This window comes from Siniperca chuatsi, linkage group LG2 (assembly GCF_020085105.1).
Source record: "Siniperca chuatsi isolate FFG_IHB_CAS linkage group LG2, ASM2008510v1, whole genome shotgun sequence".
NCBI lineage: Eukaryota > Metazoa > Chordata > Actinopteri > Centrarchiformes > Sinipercidae > Siniperca > Siniperca chuatsi.
This window is the reverse complement of record NC_058043.1, coordinates 23274858-23291623: the sequence shown is the minus strand read 5'-3', so window position 1 is coordinate 23291623 and position 16766 is coordinate 23274858. Positions and strand designations below refer to the sequence as shown.

General features: G+C 41.6%; 1 long non-coding RNA gene across 1 annotated transcript; it reads left to right on the top strand.

Annotated features, from left to right (window-relative positions):
* Positions 1–9488: 9488 nt before the first annotated feature.
* On the top strand, positions 9489–16444 carry LOC122869058. The gene is made up of 3 exons (XR_006376237.1): positions 9489–11808; positions 15600–15712; positions 16426–16444. It is a non-coding gene; the product is annotated as an uncharacterized LOC122869058 (long non-coding RNA).
* The last annotated feature ends 322 nt before the right edge of the window (positions 16445–16766 follow it).

Here is a 16766-nt window from a genome sequence, read left to right as displayed (position 1 = left end):
GCTTGTTTTGTCCAACCAACAGTCCAAACCTCAAAATTATTCAAAAATAAATCAAAATAATTAAAAGGAAAAGCAGCAAATCCTCACATTTTGGAAAATGAACCCATGAAATGATTATGCATGAAAAATGGCTTAAACCTTTATCAAAAAAAGTTACTTTTCTGTCAATCAATGGAAATTGAATTGAATTGAATAGCCTATTTGATTAATCGACTAATTGTTTCAGCTTTACAGGTGTATACTGTTTAGGTTTAATTTATAACAAAAAATATTTTATAGGCTCTTCATATGTTTTGTTTGCCAAAATCTTAATTTGTAAAGTAACTAAAGCTGTCAGATAATTGTAGTGAAGTAAAAAGTACAACATTTCCCTCTGAAATGTAGTGGAATAGAAGTAGAAAGTTGCAAAAAAGAAAAGACTTCAAATTTGCAATGCAAAAATGCACACACACACACACACACATTCACACAGGTGAATTAATCTAAGAACTCTTATTTCTCAGATTTACTCTGTCATTTAACTTTTGTGTGGTGTTTCCTGCTCTAATGCGCTGGCAACGCAAATCAACGCTGTAAAGGCCCAGGTCTTACGCAAATGAGGGTTTAGTGTGTGAGAGGCTGAAGGGCACTTCCTGCTGTTAAGATGCCCCAGGTAGCCTCAGCACTCTCCATAAAGCGGTGAGCTGCATGGATCCAATTCCTTTTCACTTTGTGTAAAGTGGCTTTTCGCCACAGTCAGAACCCGTTTAACCAGTCAATTGAATAGCGCACTTTCGTCAAGCTACAATGAATTAATAGAGCACTTCCGGTCCGAATTTTCGAAATAAAATAACCCACTGTAGCACTTAACAAATTTACAGTCCTGCTGATGTTCCAAATTATGGCGAGACACTTCAGCCTATTCATCGAGTTCATTTTTGTATTTTTTTGGCTATATCTAAGCAATACAGATAGGCCTAGCTTTTTTAAATAACATAGCTCACCTTGGATTAATTGCTATAAACCAGCAGTTTTAGTCCTATAATCCAGGGGCCCCAGATCCTGCATCATTTTCATGCTTATTAAAGTTACATTGAAATCTAACACTAAGGTGGCTTGCCAAATGAAGGCTATAAAGAAACTCAAGAAACCAGCATACAAAGCATTTAAGGTAAATGCTTTATTTCCCCTTTAATAATTAGCACTTGTGAAATGTGCAAAAACAGTAAAGTGAGGTAATTTAATCATAAGTATACCAACTGATTTCATCTTTCATCATGTTTTCGTTGGAAATGTAACAGCTTCAGGATAGGCACTGCTCTGTTATCTTTAATATATATATATGTTTTTTACATATAGGAATTTGCAGATTGCAGTTTTAAGACATGAACAAACACTTGACATTTGGAAGTTGCTCTTGATGCCCACTTTTGTTTTGAAGTAAATACACGCCACTTCCGGTCTAATCGTGTCTCTCCGTATGTGACTTGACCCCGGAGCAGCGTGGCTCGGGCTGAGGCGGGCGGAGGGAGTGTTTGCTGGCTGTAGGAGCGGTCTGACGTCTCGTTAGTGTGAATGACTTGAAAAAAAACACTCTGACAACAGCTCAGCAGGCGAGACGATCGCAGAAAACTGAGGAACAATTTTCTTTTGTAACTTCTTCCCGCTTCCTTCCTTCCTTCCTCCACCTGTATGACTGCGTGAAGACGAAAGGTAAAAAACAACAACTTTATACTGCTAATGAAATGTACATATGTGGGAAAGTTCATAAAGATGATGTTAAGAGCAGGTGCACCATCGTTATGACTGTTTTTGTAACGTAAATATTTGGCTAACGTTATATCCTGACTGTGAGTAACCGCATACATGTATCCTTACGATAGAGTCGTTCACGAGACTGACAGCCTAGCTTGAATTAAACGTAAAGTTTCCATTAATTTATCTCAACTTCCTTTGTCCAGTTGCAGAGGACACACTGCTGGTTCAACGACTGGGAGTTCATTGTTGGCGCGTTTATTAGTAACTTATTAACAACCCCTAATGAAACATATGTACTGACATAACGTTAATTTCACCGTTTAATGTGTGCCGCAAGTCATTACATCGCGACGTTTGGCTTTCTGAGGGCTAGACTGATCCCAAACTAAGTGGTTAGCTTCACACAGCATCACTCAAAGAAGTAAATGAATAATACGGTGGACATGAACGCGAAAGGTACCGAGTGTAACGTTAGCCTTGGCAGGGTAACAGGCACTAAAGGCAAACAGAGATAAAGAAACATCAGTCCCACAAGCTGTAACTTAAGTGCTGCTGCAGAATGATTTTCATTGAGTCCTGCACTCCATGACTGTGGCCTAAATAAGCAACATAAATCACGTATCAACAGCAGCTTTATCTGCTAGACAGTGTTTGTTTCTCAGGAATCCAGCAGTTAGAAAAAGAGGAGGAAAGCAGACACAAACAGGACTCACTGGGTGGTGTACACAGCTTTAGGACTCCACTCTGATCCCATTAGGCAGTACCATGCACAGCCAGAGGTGTTGTGTGATTGAGCAATGCAGCAAAAAAAAAAAAAAAAGAAAAAAAAGAAAAGATAATTACAAAATACTTTGCATGCAAAAAGTACCTAAGCGCACACACTGAGTGTTGTCTGGAATCAAAACGAACCAGCTGTTGATTGATAATGTGAGAGTGAATCAGTGAGCGTTTTGCTGACACATTGAAATGCACAGTATTAAACTGTGGGGCGTGGAGTTACCGGTTTGTGCAAAAGTCTTAACAGGTCAAACCAGATGACATGCTGCATACAATGGCTATGGTATTCAGTGTGACAGATTTGGAAACATTACTGTTATCTTTTTCACATGGGGTGTAAATTTGGCCTTGCTTTTGTGATGGTTATTAGTGTGGACAAAATTTCTCATGTGACAGTCCACGTATGACGCTTGTTTGTCTTTCGGTGGTTTCAGTTCAATTGGCTTTTTTGATTGTGTCTTTCTTGCAGATTGTATTGTTGATGTGTGTGATGACTCACCAGGCCTCCTCCAGTTTCTGACAACATGTCTCCTATATCTGCCTGTTTTGATTTCTTTTTCAGTAGTTCTTCATGTTAAGTGTGGTTTACAAAACGGTGCGGCAGCTCACTTTACTGTCACTGTCCAAATCACATATTATAACAGTGTAATATCACACTTCATGTCTCTAAATGTACATTTTGTAAGACTTTGCTTGTACTATGTATAATACATTATCAACGTGTGCTGAAGAGATTTGAGTAGTGTTATGTAATCACATGACCACAGCTGTTTACTTGCTGACTGCACTTTGAAGTGAAACTGCAGTTATCAAAGATTCCCAGCAGAAGGTTAATAACCTGTTATTAGATAGATATGGCAAATATTTTTGGTAGAAACAATTTTTCAAAAGGTCTATTATTGATATGTTATTTTGAAATATTAAAATGTAGTCCATGTTGCTTGTGGCATAAAGAAATATGAAGAAAAATATCCTTCACAATTGTGACCGGGCAGACAAAACAGGGACATTTACCCATCCTATGTGTAACTTCCCTCTATTCATTTAGATTGACCTTAGGTCAAGTTTTGGACATCATCAATCAAGATGAGCCCTCAGAGGCTACTTGCAACATTACAATTATCCCCCAGGCTGAAAAAATGTCAGTGGCAGGGCGGATCTTGACTATGAGGGAGAAACAGGCCATTTAAATGGTTTAATTTTGTAGAAAAGAGCCCATTAATTGTCAACATGTTTTTTGTTATTATTTAAAAACTAAACTGAGGAAGAAAACTAAGTAAGAAAATAGAAATTATCCCAGCAGTAAGACTTCATAGTTTCTGATGCTTGTTCAGTTTGATTGATTGGTTTCTCTTTGCACCTGCGGAAGTTATGTGCTTTCAAAATCTAGACCGACCAGACTCATCCAGCATTCTTTGTAACAACGAAACCAACTGGCTGTGTCTCGGCTGAGAGTGTTTTTTTCTATGTAAACATGTAGTTTGCTGTATATAAACACCTTCTCTCCTCTTTCAGCGTCTCAGTTATGGACAGCTCCATTGAGGCTGCCCAGATTGGTGGCACCTCAAAACCCAAGCCAGGTCTGGCCCCCAAACCTCGGCTCACTCCCAAGCCCTTCTCTCTGCAGAAGAACACCACCATTCGCTCCATCCATGCCCCAAAGACTGTCGCTGCGACCTCCAAGACAGCAACACAGCGGACTGGAAAATCTGAAGCCACAGGTGTCCCCAAACCGCCTTTTACCACCCCTGCTCAGCAACCCCCTCGACAACCCCCCACCTCTGATTCCAAACCCAGCTCTGTAAGTGTGCGCACCAAAGATCAACCAAAAACCACCAAAGAAAGTAAAGCAAGTCCACATGGAGAGGATACTCTTGATTCTAGCGTAGGAAAATCTGATCCAGCCACACAAACCGCTCCACCCAAAGTGACACCCAAGCCAATCCAGAAAGACGATGCCATCCAAACAAACCACAGAGCCTCCACAGATATCGTAACTAACACAGAACAGAAAGACGAAAAAAAGAAAGAAGATGAAACAGAGACTTCTGTCGTCCAAAAGCCTGAAGAATCAGGAAGTGACGTTTCCTCTACAGCCAATCCAGCATATCGATGGGGTAGCACCAGGAAGCGCTTGTCCATGGAGCTCACCTCGAAGTTTGAGTCAGGTGGCCTATCTCTGCCCCCCCAGCCAACTATAACCATGTCCGCAACCAGCGCCAAAGATGATGCAAACAAGCCAGAGCCTTCGGATCCAGAGCAGAACCAGACAACATCAGAGCCGTCAAACAGGGAGAGTGATGAACGTGGATTGAAGGAGGATCTCGGTGGAGGAGGCAGTATAAAACGCAGAATCAGTCTTCTGTTTGACTCGTCATCGAGGCCAGAGGTCATAACAAAGAGAGAGGAGCCGGAAATGATAAATGATACAGGTGGTGTAAAAGAGAAAATCAAAAACTGGGCCACGGAAACGACCTCCAAGGGTCCGAAGACTGAGAAGAAGCCTCCCGTTGTACCCCGAACTCGCTCTAAGAGGTGAGTGAGCCTCCTTTCATCTGTGCTGTTTGTGTTTGGGCGACGCGTTAAGACACGAATAAAAGGAAAAGAACATTATCTTGCAAGTGCAATCAAGCAAGATGTTTATTTCAAGGTTAATTGCACCTATTATTATGGTTTGGCTATTATTGGCCAGGGTTATGCTTTTCATTTCAGATCCAAAGTCTTTGTGACTTGTTGTAATTTATCTTTCTGCTCAATATGATAAGTATTCCTTGGGTAAAATCGGTGCTTCATTGGTGCATATAGAATTCACACTGCAGAGTGGAGAGATGAGTGCAAGTCTAGAACTGTTGAGGCAGGAACATTTGAGTGTCACCAGCACTGACTTTGTTTCCTTTGTGTCTCCTTACTTACTGTACTTTGTGTGGACATCAACAGGGATGTGGTAAATGAATAATGTTGCTTGCAATATCAAGATTGTGGCCACATTTATGTCCTCAAATAACTAAGTTTAGATAAGAGTGCAAACCAGGCCACCATTTGTTTGTGTTGCTCACAGCACTGAAAATGACATTTAAAAAGTTCCAACAGCAAAATGCCTTTAGAAAAACAATGTCCTTACTGTTTTGAAAAGAGTTAGCAGTTTTAATTGGAACTTCCTTATCCCAAAGAAATAGTTCCTATGAAAACTGTTAGCAGTGTGTTGTGTGGATTATCCAGAGTAACAAATACACTGTTTCTGGAAAGAGAAGTTGCTGTTGAATTTTTAAAATGTAAACTTTCAGTGCTCTGAGCACCACCAATGAAATCCACCTCTATTGTGGTGACATAGAGGCGCAAATCTGAGAGATTAATTTATTTGAACCTGACAAATAAAACCAAAACAATCTGAATGGCTAGATACAAATAGAGGTAAGTGAAAAGACTATGTTTGTTTGTAATTTCGGTGTAACTCTGCAATCTCACTGCGACGACAATACTCCAATAAGTCACAGCACCAGGCCAAGAAATAGTTCCAGCATGTAACTTCCCATAAAACCACAACATATCATTTTTACAATAATTTCTTTGCATAGATAAACAAAAAATATATAACATGTTAATTACTGAGCTTTAGAGGTGCTGGTAGGCGGATTTCTTAAACTTTGGACAGAGCCAAGCTAGCTGTTTCCCCCAGTTTCCAGTGTGTGTATGCTATGCTTGGCTAACCTGCTGGCTGTAGCTTCGTATTTAGCGTACAGACATGAGAGCGGTATGGATCTTCTCATCTAACTCTCAGCAAGAAAGGAAATTAGCGTATTTCCTAAAGTATCAAACAATTTCTTTAATGTGACCTGGTTTGATCAAAGGTGCTTGGATGTGTTGAAATGACAGGTCTGAGCACTGCCGTTAATCTGTGGACAATTCTTTTAAAGCAAGCAGGATCATTAAACTTAAATTAAAGTAATTTTTCACCTTGAGCTACTGTTATCTCTTCCACAGCTTTGAGCTAGTGACTGCTCCAACAGCAGAGAAAACACCTAAAATGCCGCCTGGTGAACCTCCTGCAACAGAGACATCCAGTCAGGCGGTGGATCTTCCTTCAAAGGTCTCACCTGCTGAACAAAGCACAGAGACCCCAATGGAAACATCTAAAGATGCACTTACTGAAGATAAGTCATTGGAAAGCTCAAGAGAGACATCAGGGGAGCATATACAGAACAAATCAACAGAGGGTGATATCCCATTACGCAATCGCATCCCATCTACAAGCCACACTGCCGCTGATGAGGGAGAATCAGCTGCGAGTGAAATTGCTCAGCAAGCTCCAAAGAGGGACAATGTCAAACGCCGCTCTGTTCGCTTTGGTGTCGTGGAGAGAGATGATGGTGGGCCTCCACTCATCCTGGGCTCAGAGTCTGATTCCAGCACAGAAGAAGAAGAAGAAGAAGATGCTTCTGAGAATGAAGCTGAGGAGGGCATCCCCGTTTCAGTGCCTGTCTACAAAAGAGTTCTTCAGAAGAAGGACGATGAGAAGAGGCAAGAAGAGGAACGACTGAAACATTTGGAATTTGAAAAAAGACGGAGAGCAGAGGAGATCGAACAGGCGAGACTTAAGTTAGAAGAGGAGCAGAAACGAAAAGAAGAAGAAGAAGAAGAAGAAAGGGAGAAAGAAAAGGCAAGGCAAAGGGAACAGGAAGAAAGGGAAAGAGAGAGGCTCAAGGAGGAGGAAATGGAGAGACATAAGAAGGAGGAATGGGAGAGAGAAAGGTTGAAAGAAGAGGAGAGGGAAAGGGAAAGGATGAGAGAAGAAGAAATAGAGAGGGAAAGACAGATGGAGTTAATGTGGCAGAGACAGAAAGAAGAGGAAAGAGAGAGGGCGAAACAGAAAGAGGAGAGACTTAAACAAGATCAGGAGGAGAGGGAAAAAGAGAGATTGAAGGAAGAGGAGAGGAAAGAGGAGAGACTGAGGGAGGAAAGAGAAAGAAAGAGGCTGAGAGAGGAGGAGAAAAGACCGATTCACGAACAGGAGGAACACAGATTGGAGGGAAAACTGAGAGAGGAGGAAATGAATAAAGAGAAACAAAGAGAGGAGGAGTGGGAAAAAGAGTGGGTGAACAAGACGGAGAGGTTGACAGGAGAAGAAAAAGAGAGGGAAAGAGAGAAAGAGTTAGACTTGATGTGGCAGAGACAGAAAGAGGAGGACAGGGAGAAGGCAAGACAGAAAGAGGAGAGACTCAAACAAGAGGAGAGGGAGAAAGAAAGATTAAGAGAGGAGGCGGAGGAAAGAGAAAGGGAGAGGCAAAGGAGGCTGAAAGAGCAGCAAGAAAAAGAAAAAGAGATGGAGAGAATGAGGCAAATACAAGTGGAGAAACAGAGAGAGGAGGAGAGAAGGGAAGAGGAAAGGAAGAGAAAGATAGAGCAAGAAAGACTGCAGGAGCTGGAGAGAAAAATGCAAGAGGAATTGGAAAGGAAGCAAGCACAAGAACTGGAAGAAAAACTAAGAATAAAGGAAGACAGAGAAAGGGATGCGTTGACCAATAGGGAACAAGAGAGTGCAGTGGACAAAGCAGAGCCAAATTTAATCAGCTTTGACTCTGAAGATGTGCCTCAGAAGTCAGAATCATTATATTCCCCCTTAGCAAAAACCTTTGAGCCCACAGAGAGTCTAATCGAAGTCGTTTATGATGACTTCTCCGTCAGGCCACCTCTGATCAAGGTGGATTTTGACGATTTTTCAGTCAAACCAAAGAGATGGGGCTCACAGGCTAAAGTAGAAACTAGTCCGGTCATTCAGAGTTGGGCAGCTGACCCTGTGGATAAAGAGGAAGTGGAAGTGCTGGTGCCTCTGAATGTCAGCCCTTGGGAAAATAAAGTGCCAGAGCAGGTGGAAAAACCAGACAGCCCAGAGGCTTTTTTAGCCCAGGAAAGTCCAACGGAGGAGGAGGCGGAGGAGGAGGAGGAGGAGGAGGAGGAGGAGCAGAGGCCAGAGGAGGAACTGCTCATCTCCATTGAGGTGGAGGAAGAGGAGAAGGAGACAGAGAGGGAGGAAGAGGAGGAGACACAGGAAGATGAAGTCGAAGAAGAAGACAAACAGGAGGTAAATACAAAAATTAAGTCCCAATGCAACTTGATTTTTAACCATGATTTTTATTCACACCAGCACGGTATTATATGAAAGGGTTCAATTTGTTCAACTTGTTCAATGACACAGAAAGGGTGAGGTTAAGAACAGAGACAGGAGTGTACATGTAAATGTGTTATTTCACCACTGAATCATATCAGCCTTGCAGCAACACACACCTCACCTGCACCAACACATTGTCATCCCTGTAGCACGAGGAAAAACATCTTGTTATACTTGCTTCAGCCTGATTAAGCCACAGCTTAAGAACTTGTGTTTGTCTGCGTGTGTGTGTGTGTAAGTGTGATATTGAGTAATGAAACAAGCATGGCCTGAAATCTACACCTATGTGAGTCAGTAGTCTGCCTTTTCTGACAGCGAAAAAAATCAGAGTACAGAGTGTCAGATAAGTGTTGACCTAGGAGGCGTGACAATAAAAAGAGAGCTGTGAATGTGCACGGTTTCAATTTGTGCTCTCATATGACTACGCCTGAATTTCTTTTCCATGTTCGATATACATTTAGCTTTGTGCAAGGCTAGTTTCAGTCAATGCAATTTATGAATCATTCATGCAACTGTAATAGTACATCAAACTGTATGAACTGGCGATGTCTGGTGGTGTATGTATGTAGGTGTATGGTTATGAAAGCAAGAAATCTAACAGGATGTGAGCTTACAACTTCCTCTGCATCTGTCCCTTCATTTCCCTTCCTTCATTTTGTTCTTATTGGTTCATGAAGAAAACATTTATTTTCAAAGTGAAAGGCAGTTTAAAAAAAATATGATATGGCATGAGCATATGAAGAAGGCATGGATTATTTCACATGGGCATCTTGGACGGGGTATCTCCAGCAGCTGTGGGTGAGTCTTTGCAGATAGAAGCGTTATCTAATACGTGCTGGTAGTTTTGTAGTGAATTGCAGAGACAGTTAATTTGCACTTCTGGGTGGGTTTCACTTTATATGTTTTAGATTTATTTTTGGTGTTGAAATGCAGAAAGCTAGCCTCTCCCATCACTATAGTTAACCACTTGAATAGTTAGCTGCAGTGACCACCATTTACTGAACTAATTAAAGCAGCGTTGAATACACTACATGTTGAGTGTTAAGCCTCTTTGTAAGAGAGCAGTCCAGTTTTGAGCCAAAGCTCCCACAGATGAAAAATGATTATGATATAAAAGGGGTTTTGGAAAAATGCTTCATTCAAGGTCTGTGGTTAAGCCAAGTGTAAGACAGTTTTATGTAACTTATGAGTAGACAGTCTGGGGTTAGTATCAGTCTTCTCATCTAACTCTCAGCATGAAAGCGAATAAGCATATTATCTTAAGTCTGTAAAGATGTGAGGTCTATATTTTAGCCTGAAGACTTCAACCACTTTTATCTTACAAATTAGTGCTAACTTTTTATTAGTGCTGCTATGCATATGATAAGATACATAAACATGATAAGACTGCTTCTAACACAAAGTTTATTATCTGCTTCGGTTGATTCAAATTCCATGGCCCATTGAAGTTGTTGTACAGCTGCAGTCGACAAACCATGTCTGAGTGAACTTCTAGGTGGACCCACAAATAGACGTCATCGCAGTACTGTATGAAAGAAGTACTCCTAATCAGTTGGGAGTGTAATAGTCAGCTAGTGTTGCTGGGAAATTTTAGTCACCTTGGTAGTGTTAGCCTGGTCACGATTACAGCCTAACAACACACCTAAACAAGCCTATACACCATTTAAAGTGCAAGGTCACGTACATTATATAACTAAATGAACACACTTTACCATGAAAAGAGACAAGGCAACAAACACAAACAACTCAGCACCTCATCAGAATGAATAAACAGCTGACAGGACCACGCCAGTCAAGGCAGATCGGTGCACCACCTGTTTGAACATGCAACATTTTTGCAGAGTTAATGAAAACAATGAACTCTGGAGCCCTGAACTGTGTGAGTGTACGTGTGCGTCTTTGTGACATTGTGTTTCTGTTTGCTGCATGCATGCTTCAGCAAAGAAACAAACCCGCAAAACCAGTGAGCTACTGTTAGGGGGTATCGCACATAACCTCTTAGCTGCTGCAAGGCCATTGGTACTGAAGCTTTGCTAGTCGTGACTGTGTGAGAACAGCCCTGTTTTCACCACTGAGTGGCGCTGCTGCTCTTAAAAACTGCACTTCCTTATTCTGCACCACAGAAACCAACAAGTTTATCTCATGTAGAGCACCTTGCACTGCTATAATATGGCCACTACAACACTTAACGCTGTAGTTTGATAAATGCAATGCAACCTTTTTATGCTGCAAGAAAACCTCCACAGCAAAGACACTATTGTGTGGCAGCAAAAAGCTTTTTATTTTGATAGAGCAAAATGAGGAAAATGTTTACTGGGCAAACACAAGCTGTGCAGCCAACCGTGCACCCTCCTTCAGGCTACTGACTAAGAGACAGACAGACAGATGGATGGATAGATCTTGTAGTTAGAAGAGCCTAGGTGCTATGTGGTCATCATGTCCTCATTTGGATCTGGTCAGCAGGGCAGCGTATCAGAATGACCATACATGGTGTGCAGAGAAAGAGGGTCTCTACTCAATCTCTCCACCCCGTTTTGAGAGAGCCCGTCACCCCCCTACTCACACACTTTCTGGCACACATAAGATACACAAAATAGGATGGGCTAAACCATGGACAAGAAAGTTCACATGTCCACTGTCCATTCTTTCAGTCATCTAGTGCTCCCTGTTGCTCAAACTTTCTCTTAACTTTCCAAAAGTCTTCCTGTTTGCTGCTGTTCACTCTGCCCTCTCTTCTCACAAAGACCTTGTTCATTCAACTACCTGCATTTACCTACAGGAAGAGAAGTGAAGGGAGGTACAGAAAGCACCTTGGCCCAGCCTGCCGCACCTTCCTTCCCTCGGGATTTTCCACATCTGAGCACAGACCTCCGCTTTGTTTTGACGTTCTCTGAAATTACTCAGGTCTAGCGGAGATAAAGGAGCGATCTACCTCTCTGTACCTGGCTTTGGATGTTTGGAGTGGCACATATTTCCCACGCTGCTTTTCCTTTTTTCTTTCTTTTTTTTTTCTGAATGGAAAATGGAGTCGCCATGTGAACTGGGACGTAGGTACACAAGCAAACAGGCTTGACTGTGGCAGAACAAGTCTCAGCAAAACAAAGACAGAGGGTAGCACATGAAAAGAGGTAATCGTTAAAATTGTGTGCAGGACTAAAAGCTGCTTTGCTACTTTTTTACTTTTTTGATAGAGACTTCTGTCAGTGTCTTTTAAATGGATGATAATGTGATGATGGGAAAGTCTTTCTTCGGGACGCTGTAGTTTAGGATGTCGCATCAATCATAATGAATGCTGCTGTGGAATAGTGTTGTCACAGTGCAAACACATGGCTGGTCAGACTATTTACTTCTTTACTGACAGCAAATAATAGACTGTTCCAGGAAGTTTGTGTGACCTGAACCACAATGTCTTGTTTTGCATGACGTCAGAAACTTTTTTACAAAAGACGATTTGCGCTCTCTTTACCTTCTGCTTGCTGAAAATGACAACTGAAAGCCAGATCACAGACACAGCTTTCTGACTCACCCACAAAATCCCTGCATCTCTAACAAAGCTGAACCTCAGTTTCTCTGGTGACCCAGTTCCCATGGTGACCCTAGTGCCTGGACGACCAGCTGTGTGAGCTTTTCAACCATGCAGTACTTGGGAGGGAAACTGTCTGCCGCCCAGCTGCAGGTGGCGGGCTGGGTGGGCAGCGTGCGACGCTCCTTGCAAGGGGCTCTGGAGCTGGTGTGGGGCACCGCAGAAGAGAAGCAGGAGGAAGAAGATAAAGAGGAGGAAGAAGGAGGTGGAGATGGAGAAGGAAGGTTTCAGAGAGCCATGTCACCACTTCGTAGCTTCGCCAGACATGGCAGGCGATCCCTGCGACGCTTCTCCGCCAGAAGTCGGCAGACTCTGCAGAGGCGAGCCACTGAAACCTGCTCTGTAAGAGCTGATATATTAACCCAGTAGATGTCAATGAATGCTCTGAAATGTTCTGTTCTCATCAGATCCAGGACAAGTCTAATGAATAGAACTCTTTAATGACAATCAGATTTTACAGCCTTTAAAGGTTTGGCTAGCTCATTTCACTTGACACTGAGTACAAAGATAACTAAAAATATCAGTTTTTAGGGCCCAAACTCAAGGGTTTTGCTGCTTTTTACAGTTTGCACCAAAGCTCCATCTATCCCAAGTAACTCATTCCCTAGTCTAATATTTCCCGCACCCATGTATTAACAGATAACCATGCAAATGTAAAAAGGGAGTGCAGCAGGCAGTGGCAGTCTGTTTCAGGAAGGACACAGTTATCTGATAAAGTTGTCCAAATGTAGGGTTTTATCAGTGTACACGCATGCACTTTCCCTCTGTGTCTGTGGTGTGTGTCAGAGATAAAGCAGAGGACTATAACAAAGTGCAATACAGTTAGACAAGGTTTATCCAAGTATGGCTGATTATGTCTGTGCCCTCTGTATCTGTGTCTGCCTTTTGTTCTACAGGAAATATGCTGCCAAAAACAGCATGATAGTAGATACATATATCTAATTTTGTTTATTTTAACCCCTTGCTGTATATCTTCATCATCATCATCATCATCTGTGTTGGATATAAAACAAACGTATCTTTGGTTGTCAACTGCAATACAGGAGGCCGTTTTTGAGACATATGCATGCTGAAGTCTGTGTTGGTAGTTTTGAAGTGTTTACTGTGGCTGCTGCCTGCATGTGAGAGTGAACGTGTGTGTGTGTGTGTGTGTGTGTGTGTGTATGTGTCTTTATATGTGGAACCTGCAGGCTTTTTCCACTTTCAATTTGATGAGCCATCACTTTCCTTTTTTAGAGGTGATGTTTTGCTGACAGTCTTCATCTATTATGGATTAGAGTTGGGTTAGTTGTTCTTGTGGCATCTTTAGGATGTTATTGTCTCCACTACACCATAAACAAGCTCTCTTACACGTTCCATTGACCGTGACAAAAATGTGACGGAGGTAAACTTTAATAAAGTCGACTCTGTCTTGACTTGCACATCCTCCGCCCTCCCGAGCATTGTGTACTGGCACACTCACGTGCACAGGTTTATTGCAGTTTAGAGGTGTAGGCTTTTTTGGTGGTGAAGTTCTTAAAGAATCTGTTTCTTATGTGTGCTCTTACAGAGGTTGTTGTTGAGTTGATAGTTTTACAATAGTCCTGAATGTTCAGTTATTATCTAACAGCATACACAGAGTTTCCATAGTGTGTATGTACCTTTGAATCTGTCTGTGCACATGTAGATTAAAGCTGCACTAACAGATATTTTTATATTAACAATGGTTTAAATGACTGTGTAATGTGAAAGGTGCCAGCATTTTAGCAGCTTTCAGCACAGTGTTTTGGTTTTACAACCCTCAACTTTACTGTTTTGGTTCAATCTCACCTTTTGTGTCCAGCCACAGCAGGCAGATGTTTTTAGCAAAAAAGCTCTGATAAACCCACTGTATAGCATGTAGCCTCTAAAGAGCCAAATAATTCCCTCAGGAGTTGGTGGAGGCCAAAACAGAGCTGAAAGGAGAGTAAATAATGGACTTAAATTTGTCAGGTGGCCAGAAACCAGACTCCAAATGAATGCTAATGTTGCTCTTTATCATGTTCACCAAATCAACTTCATAACGTGATAATATGTCAATGTTGTGTTTAAAGCTTCTTTTGCTGCCTCCAAGTGGTCAAAAATAAAAAAAATAAGGCATAACATTTTTCATTCCAGGGTACTTGAAGTGAAGTTGGAAATTTCTTTAATTAATCTTTTGCATTTCTGAAACTCGAGAAAAGTGGATTGCCTGTTTCATTTCAAATCCGCAAGCCACACTGAGAGACACTTGTATCATTGTCTCACTGTGCTACCGCCAAAAAGGAAATATTTAGAAAATGAATTCAGTTTCTCTTTGAATTTGAATATGAAAGGGAGGTATTAGCATCACATGATGTACTCACAAAATATATCAACATTAAAAAGTTTGTGAGCTGCAAGGGCTACTTCTGTAGTAAAGGTACAGATTCAGTATAAATGCATGGTGGTGGAATTGTACCACTGTAGACTGTGCAGACTTTTCTTTATGTGCTATCAAACACAGTCTGTGGTTGTAGGACGCCTATTCATTCATCCTGTGTTGTTGCCAGATAACAGGCATTGTGCAAATGAAGCTGCTCTGTGAGTCCTGAGTAATAAAGGAACTTGTGAAGGAGAAGAGATGTGTATGAAGTCATACGGAGGGCAGGGGTGTTTACTTGAGTGTTGTTCTGTATCCAGGTGGCAATATCAGACAACAGAAGATTGGGATGTGCCCTTAGACAAAATGTGAAGTGAGCTTAAAGCAATGTTTGTGAGGAACTGTACAGTAGTTGCTTTTGTTTGTGTGTGTGTGTGTGTGTGTGTTAGTGTGTGCACCCATGCATTCCAGCATGTGGGTGTGACAGAGTGTTTGGTGTGTCTGTGTGTAGGCATATAGGTGTGTATGCCAGTGCGTGTGCGCGCATACACATGCTCATGGTGTTTATTGAGGACAGCCCAGCCTCTGTGACCGGCTCATTAAAAGATGCATGCTTGGCTGGTCCTTAGTCCTCTCTTCCTCTGTAGTTAGTAATCTTGGCTCAGCACACAGCCCACTTTCGCCCTGCCTCAGCTCCACAATGTGAAGTTCTAATGTGCTGATTTACAGAGCAAAAGAACATTTACATCATTTGATTTTATATGATGAAGCAGTCGATCCAACAGAGAGATAGGTAGAGTAGTATTGTTTGATATCTGCACGTGCTTAACATGACATTGGAGTTGAGTTTAGCTAAATATATCCCAGAATATCAAATTCTTCCTTCATGTTTTCTCTGGTTCTGTTATATAATGTGTTTTTTTTTTTTTTTGCTCATTTCTCAATTTTAATTTAATGTCTGTCTTTCTGTCTCTCAGGCACAGGTTAACAGTTATTGCACAAACGGTGAAGACAAAGACACTGTTGCTTTGATAGACGATGAGCCAGACCAGCAGAATGAGGACTGTGAACAGACATCTGGAACTGACAGGTAGGAAAGAGGTTGCACTATAACACAATACAAACCCCACACACTGTGAACTGCAGACTGACATCCGTATTGTATCTTTACGTGGCTTCATTTCTTTCATCTACCCTGATGGAGACAGACAGGACTGGACAGGTTTAAGTGTCATTCTTTGTGTCTTGTGCTGAAGGCTTCACTTTGAGGTGATTTGATTCATAGGAGCCCTATGGCTACCTGACATTGAAGTCTTAAAGTAAGTAACCCAAAGGTGCAGTTTGGAGGGCCAAGTTTAGCCAAGTTTTTAGTATGATCAGCAGGGCATGTGGTGTAACCAATGATAACCCGATGTGACTGTGAACCCAAAATTACTTTTCTGTTTTTCAGTTTTTTGTTTGACTTTAAATCCATGTGTGATTTGGACTTTGCAAAGACAAAACTTTAATAATCATCCTAATGAGAAATGGAATTTCAGTTTTTTTAAACATAAATCATGTGACAGCATTGTCAAGTGTAGCTGCCCACTAAAATGTGATATCAAGTACTTTCAAGTTTTCAAGAGTTGAGCCTCCTGTGCCCCCTTGTGGTTAATAGAGCACAACACAGAAACTCAGAAGAGTGGCGCTTTGTGAAATTGGACTAAAATTATTCCTGAACTGAAAGCATTTAAACAATACCATTTGCCTTCTCATTTCAATCTGTGTTCTCACGTGATTTTGAATAGCATTCTTTATCTTCAGTCCAAAGCCCGTCCCTGACCAAGTTCCTGAAGTCTCCGCTGAAGGCGTTGATACCACTGATTTTCACAAAGAGGCAGAGCTGGCTCCATTCCCTGAGGTTGGTGATTTTTTCTTTCTAGTCCTCCCCCCTTCGTGAATGGTGACATTTGACGTCTGTATCATCAGCTACAAACATTAACATGTTGTTTGGTTGTTACTTTGCATACCTACCTGGGAAAATATGCACTTTTATCTGCATTGTTGTAGTGTGATGGGCTGTTAACACCTGTGAATAGAGTGTAAATAGAGTGTCTGTGCACAGAGCTCCACTCCTCTCCTCGACACCAGCGTACAGAGATTGA